This window comes from Mesoplodon mirus (genome assembly GCF_964341445.2).
Source record: "Mesoplodon mirus genome assembly, chromosome: 15".
Lineage (NCBI taxonomy): Eukaryota > Metazoa > Chordata > Mammalia > Artiodactyla > Ziphiidae > Mesoplodon > Mesoplodon mirus.
This window is the reverse complement of record NC_138991.1, coordinates 22,683,180-22,689,746: the sequence shown is the minus strand read 5'-3', so window position 1 is coordinate 22,689,746 and position 6,567 is coordinate 22,683,180.

Below are 6,567 nucleotides of genomic sequence, written 5' to 3'. Positions count from 1 at the left end.
CGCCCGCGCAGGCGCGCTGAGGACGCCAGGCGGCGCATATGCGCTGTGCCCGCCCGCCCGGGAACCTACGGAGAAGATGGTGGCTGAGCTGGCGCCATTTTCCGTGTACAGTAGTTTGCCTCATTTTTCGTGGTTTCATTTCCGCCTGGCCGACTCTGGTGTGAAACTACTGAATGGAAAATAAGTAAATAATTTGTAAGTTTTTAATTGCTGTGCTGTCCGGAGTAGTGTGTCGAAATCTCTTGTCTTGCTCCCTCCCCCTGGGGAAGTGAATCATTCCTTTGTCCAGCATATCCACGCTGTGTATGCTACCTGCCCCCTTAATCATTTAGTGACGGTCTCTCATCAGATGGATTGTCTGCATATGGCAGTGTTTGTGTTCAAGTAACCCTTACTTGGCCCCAAAGTGCAAGAGTAGTATAAGCGAAAGAGAAGCTGTAAGGGGCTTCCTTTAGGTGAAAAGGTGAAAGTTCTCAATAAGGAAAGGAAAAAAACCGGTATGCCGAGGTTGCTAAGATCTACAGCAAGAATGAATTTTCTGTGAAACTGCAGGAAAAAAATATGTGCTAGCTTTGCTGTCGCACCTCAAACTGCAAAAGTTAGGGCCACAGTGCATAAAAAGTGCTTGAGAGTGAAAAGCCATTAAATTTGTGGAAGACACGAACAAAATACATATTCTGTTGACAACAACGTGTTGCCCCAGAAAGCACTGAGCCTATTGTCAAACCCAAGTTCATGTGTCTGACACCCAGTGAGGCCAAACAAACCAAAACTTTGGAGTTCGGAGCAGACAAAGATCCATTGCAGGGCCAAGCAAGGAACACTCGACTGGTGCTCAAAAGACCCAAACTCCCTGATGTCTTTCAAGGAAGAAATTTTAAAGGCAACATTTGGGGTGAGGGCTGCAGGGTGCATAACTTTCTTCTGATTGGTTGGTGGTGAGGTAACAGGGTGATGTTTCAGGAATCTTAATCATGGACTTTCTGCTTCCAACCAGTCTGGGATCTAGTGCTTGTGGTCAGCTTGCAGTCACCATCCTCCACCTGGGCCTAGGAGACCAAAGCCTCTTTCCACAGACAAGAAACGGGGACATGGAGGGGCTTCTGTACCCAGGAGGACCCCACTGGGTCCTGCTCAGTTTCAAGACTTCAGCAAGGGCTCCTCTGAAGGGAGTGACACCAAGCCATTTACTGCAAATAAGGGATTGTTACACAGACTCAGGAATATTTTGGACTGAAAAATAGAAAAATTGCTGGAGAGACTGAGTCTGCCAGTGAAGAAGTGATACCGAGCAGGACCCTGTGGGGCTCCTGGGCACAAAAGCCTTTCTTTCTTTTTTTCGCGGTACGCGGGCCTCTCACTATTGTGGCCTCTCCCGTTGCGGAGCACAGGCTCCGGACGCGCAGGCTCAGCGGCCATGGCTCACGGGCCCAGCCGCTTGGCGGCATGTGGGATCTTCACGGACCGGGGCACGAACCCGCATCCCCTGCATCGGCAGGCGGACTCTAAACCACTGCGCCACCAGGGAAGCCCACAAAAGCCTTTCTGTGTCCCCTATTTATTTTCTTTTTTTCTTTTTTTGGCCACACTGCTCGGCTTGCAGGGATCTTAGTTCCCCAACCAGGGATTGAACCCTGGCTCTGGCAGTGAAAGCACCGAGTCCTAACCACTGGATGGCCAGGGAATTCCCGCACCCACGCACGCCATTTCTTGGTTACAGGAAATAGGCTTCTTTCGGCCTCCATGGCCTTCCTGAGTTGCAAAAGCAGATTCAAACAGTTGTAATTAGGGAAGGGGCGGGATGCTGAGACAAGGTAGGGACAGTCAAAACCAACAATAATGCAGCCTTGGGGCAGGGTCCTGTTTCCCACTCAAGCGATATATGTAACAATATCTTGTTATCTGTTATTTTGCAGATACTGAAACCCCCACCAGGTGGGAGAAATCAACTGTATGCTGCCCACAAGCGCACAGATCCCAGTTGGAACTGGTTGGAACCTTCTGGTTGGAACTAGAAGGTTGATGATGCTGACCCCCACTTACCTCACCACCAACCAGTTAGCAGATTGTCCACGAGCTGATCACACCCTCCTTGAACAGTACTATAAAACTTCTCACTACCCCCTCCAGGTTGAGACACACAGTTTTGAGGGCATTAGCCCACTGTGGCCCTTTGCCTGGAAAAGCAATAAAGCTATTCTTTTCTACTTCACCCAAAACTCTGTCTCCGAGAATTAATTTGGTGTCAGGGTATGGAGGCTGGATTCAGCTTCAGAAGCTGTTTCCAGCAGAGTTGAAGAATTTGACTGAAGAGAAAGGATACCATCCAAAGCAAGTCTTCATGTGATGAAACTGGGCTTTTCTGGAAGAAGATGCCTAATAGAATCAAAAACCATCTGGGAGTTCTGTTTTTTTTTAAGCATGAGCCATCCATTCTCCTTGTTCGGCCCTTGCAATAAAACTTTCTCTGCTCCAAACTCGGACGTTTGGGTTTGTTTGGCCTCATTGTGTCTCAGGCACACAAACTTGCGTTCGGCAACAAACCTACCTTCATAGAAGTGCAAAGGAGGCACCAGGTCATAAAACATGGAAGAACAGATTAACTCTGTTACTATTGGCAATGCTGCAGGGCATATGTTAAAGGCAGGAGTTGTGTACAGAATGAAGCATCCACAATCTCAGAAACAAAACCAGGAATTATCTGCCCGTAGTCTGACAACATAATCAGGTGAAAGTTATCTTGTTTATGAAATGGTTCCACCAATGCTTCTTTCCAGAAGTGAAAAACATTTGGAAAAGGAAGGGTTGGAATTTAAAATCCTATTACTAATAGACAATGCACCTGGCCATCCTGAATCTGCTATGAAAATGAAAATGTCAAAAGTTGTATTTTTACCTCAAATACAACCTCATTGCTTCAGCCACTTGACAAGGCATCACTTGGTTTGTCAAGGCCACATACACCTGCCTGATATTTGATCACAATTAGTCAGCAATTAACGCAGACTTTCATCTGGACATAAAGCAGTGCTGGAAATCATTCGCTATTGTCAACGCAATACATTCATCAAAGCTGCTGTGAATGAATTAAAACCAGAAACTGTAAATGCATGCTGGAAGAACTTACGAAGTTGTGAATGATTTTAAAGTTTACTGAGGCTCGACGGAGAAGTTAGGAAATACATCCACGTAGCAAGGCAAGTTGGTGGAGAAGAATTTGCCGACATGCTTGATGAAGAAGTGGAAAAACATATTGAAGGCCAACGAGAAGTGTTAACAAGCGAGTTATTGGAAGAACTTGTGGAGTCATCTACAGAGGAAGAGGAAGGTGAAGAACCTGAAGCAGAATCAGCAATGTGGGCATTACTGAAACTTGCCAAAGTGTTTCGAATTTCACAATCAATTTCAAAATTACGGAATATGATCCTCAGATGAAAAGAAGCACTGTAGCCATTCATGATCACCAAAGGATTACAAACTCTGCAGCAACACTGTGATGAGTTAAAGAGACAGCAACTCCAATTACAATGTTCTTCCAAAAGCTTTCAGCAAAAAACCCTTCAACTATCTATCGTGGATCCCCAACCATCAACGTCATCTGCTCCTGACATCCAATCGTTGACATCATCATGGCTTGATGCTCCTCCTTCTGATGTATGGTCAGAAGGTCAATAGTAGCCTAATGCTATGTCACAATGCCTCACTTCATTTCATCACATAGGGATTTTATCACCTCATATCATCTGTGAGAAGGGTGAGTACAAGACAATACAATATTTTGAGTGAGACCACATTCACCTAAATTTTATTACAGGGGACTTCCCTGGCAGTTCAGTGGTTAAGAATCCATGCTTTCAATGCAGGGGGTATGGGTTCGATCCTTGGTTGGGGAACTAGGATCCCACATGCTGCATGGTGCAGTCAAAAATTTTTTTAAATTAAAAAAAATTTTTTTTATTACAGTATATTGTTATGATTGTTCTATTTTGGTATTGTTGCTGTTAATCTCTTAATGTGCCTAATTTATAAATTAACTTTATTGTAGGTGTGTATATATAGGAAAAAACTTAGCACATATCGGCTTTGGTACTATCTGCAATTTCAGGCATCCACTGGGGTCCTGGAACGTATCCCCGTCGGTTTCTTGCTGTGGAGTCTCCCTGGAGAACCTTAAACTAGAACTGCTCAGAGGGAGGGGAGTTGAGTGCTGTGTCTGGCTGACTTCTCCCATTCTGCCGAGCTGCATCCTTAGGAAGCCCCTAAGAGCTCTTTACAGCAGCAGACCCCAACCTTGTAGGTACCAGGGACCGGTTTCATTGAAGACAATTTTTTCCACGGACGGTGGGGGGCTGGGGGGTGAGGATGGTTCAGGCGGTACCGGTCCGCGGCCTGTGGGTTAGGGACCCCTGCTTTACAGGGCACAGCATCCTCCTTTGACGTGGGCCCTGAGAGGTACCCAAGGTCACATGGCACCTAGCACAGTGTTTGGCATGAGGAAAGGGCTTAGTAAGTTTTTGGTGAATGAACCAGTAACTTAAGAACTAGATATAGGACAGGGAACTCTATGCAATACTCTGTAATGTCCTATATAGGAAAAGAATCTAAAAAAGTGTATATATGTATATGTATAACTGATTGACTGTGCTGTACGGCAGAAACTAACACATTGTAAATCAACTATACTCCAACACATTAAAAAAAAAAAAGAACTAGAATCCAAGACAGGGCTCCTAATTCCTAGTCCTCCATTGTATCACCTCTACTACCGCCACCAGCCACACCATCTCCTTTTTAGAGTGCAACATGAGAAATGGAATTTTTTTTCCCCAGAATGATTACATTAAGCTTAATTACACCCAAATTTAAAAAACACCAAAATGTACAGGACATACTCCCTTCCTTGAAAGAGCTTATAATTTGATCTATTATTTCTTTAGTGTTAAGTATCACTGACTAAAAGCAAGATATTCTCTTAACTAAAGTAGGGCAAATGGAAGAATATTACCAAACATCTAAAGGGCTGCAACTGTCTATAGTATTCGTCAAGTGCAAGTCCTGAACCAAATTTGGGGAGAGGGAAAGCTAATACTGAGCACAGCCTTTTATTATATGATTTGTGTTTATCTGTTAACATTTACTGAGTGCCACATGGGTTCTAGTTGACCCTCCACTCCTATATATATGTTCTTGGTTAGATTATTAAGCCCCTCCATGCCTGAGTTCCTCATCTATAATAACAAAAAATAGAAGTTATCTCATAAAGTTGTGGTCTGTATGTGTATAGAATGCTCAGAGCTTATTAAATATTCTTTTTCTGTGCTCTATCTTGCATAGCTGTTGAAGACACAAAAACATACTTCCTATCCTTGGGCTTAAACAAATTCTTATCAACAGAAGATGTAATACAATGCAGTAGATAAAATGGGGCTGGGGAGGTACAATCACCTTTGGAGAGAGGTGATCTCTCCCCATTTCACACAAAGGAAATTGAGGATAAGGATGAAGATTCACTCCAAATTCTACACTCTTTCCACTATACTATTCTGCTTCTGAGAGTAGGCAATTAACACCACTCCTCTGACTCTTAAAAGCTTTCCTTGGGTCTGTCCAGTTTCCCTTCCTGCTCTACTCTGGACAATATTATCTACTCTTAAGGCTTTAATAACTAGGTATCAGTAACTTCCAAATTTTATTTTCTAGTCCAGGTTTTCCTACCCAGTTTTCCACCTGTATATCCAACATTCTAGTTGACATGTTTGGCATCCCAAACTGAACTGCAAGCTTTCCCATCTCATTATCTGCTCTATTACCCACCCCCTCCATCATATTCATACCACTGTTCTAAACTTCCGTTATTTAATCTAACCCTTATAGCATCCCTGTGATATAGATTCTATCATTCCCCCAATCTTACAAATTAAGAGGTTAAATAACTTTTTCTCGGTCAGTTAATACGTGGCAGTTAGGCGTGTAACACGTAGGTGACATGCCTGCTATGTTCCAGACACTGTGGACAGCTCCCCGCACTCATCCATTGCCAACTCCCAGCACAGGCTGTCATTCCCCACCTGATGACTACAAAGGCCCAACTGGTCTCTCACACCCACACATACTTGCTTCTGTCTGTTCTCCAAACAGCAACTGGAGTGATTTTTTTTGGCTGCTTGCCGTGTGGCATGCAAAATCTTAATTCCCTGACCAGGGACTGAACCCGCGCCCCCTGCAGAGGAAGTGCAGAGTCTTAACCACTGGACCACCAGGGAAGTCCCTGATCTTTTAAAAATAAAGCTCTGATCCCTTCTCTCCCTCTCTCAAAACCTTCCAATGACTTTCGATTATCTTTGTCTCACGTGGCTCTTATACTTTTCTCTCTCCCCTCAGACCTCTGTAAATGCTGCTCCTTTTACCTCAAATAACTGCCCTATTTAACTCCTTTCTCCTTCCCAAGTTAACGAAAGCATCACTTCTGTGGAAAAGGGCTCTCTTCTTGTTCCCTTGTCCCCACTAGACTGTGAGCATCATGAAAGGAGGTCCCAGGTCTGTTTTTGTTCTTTGCTCTCTTCCCAG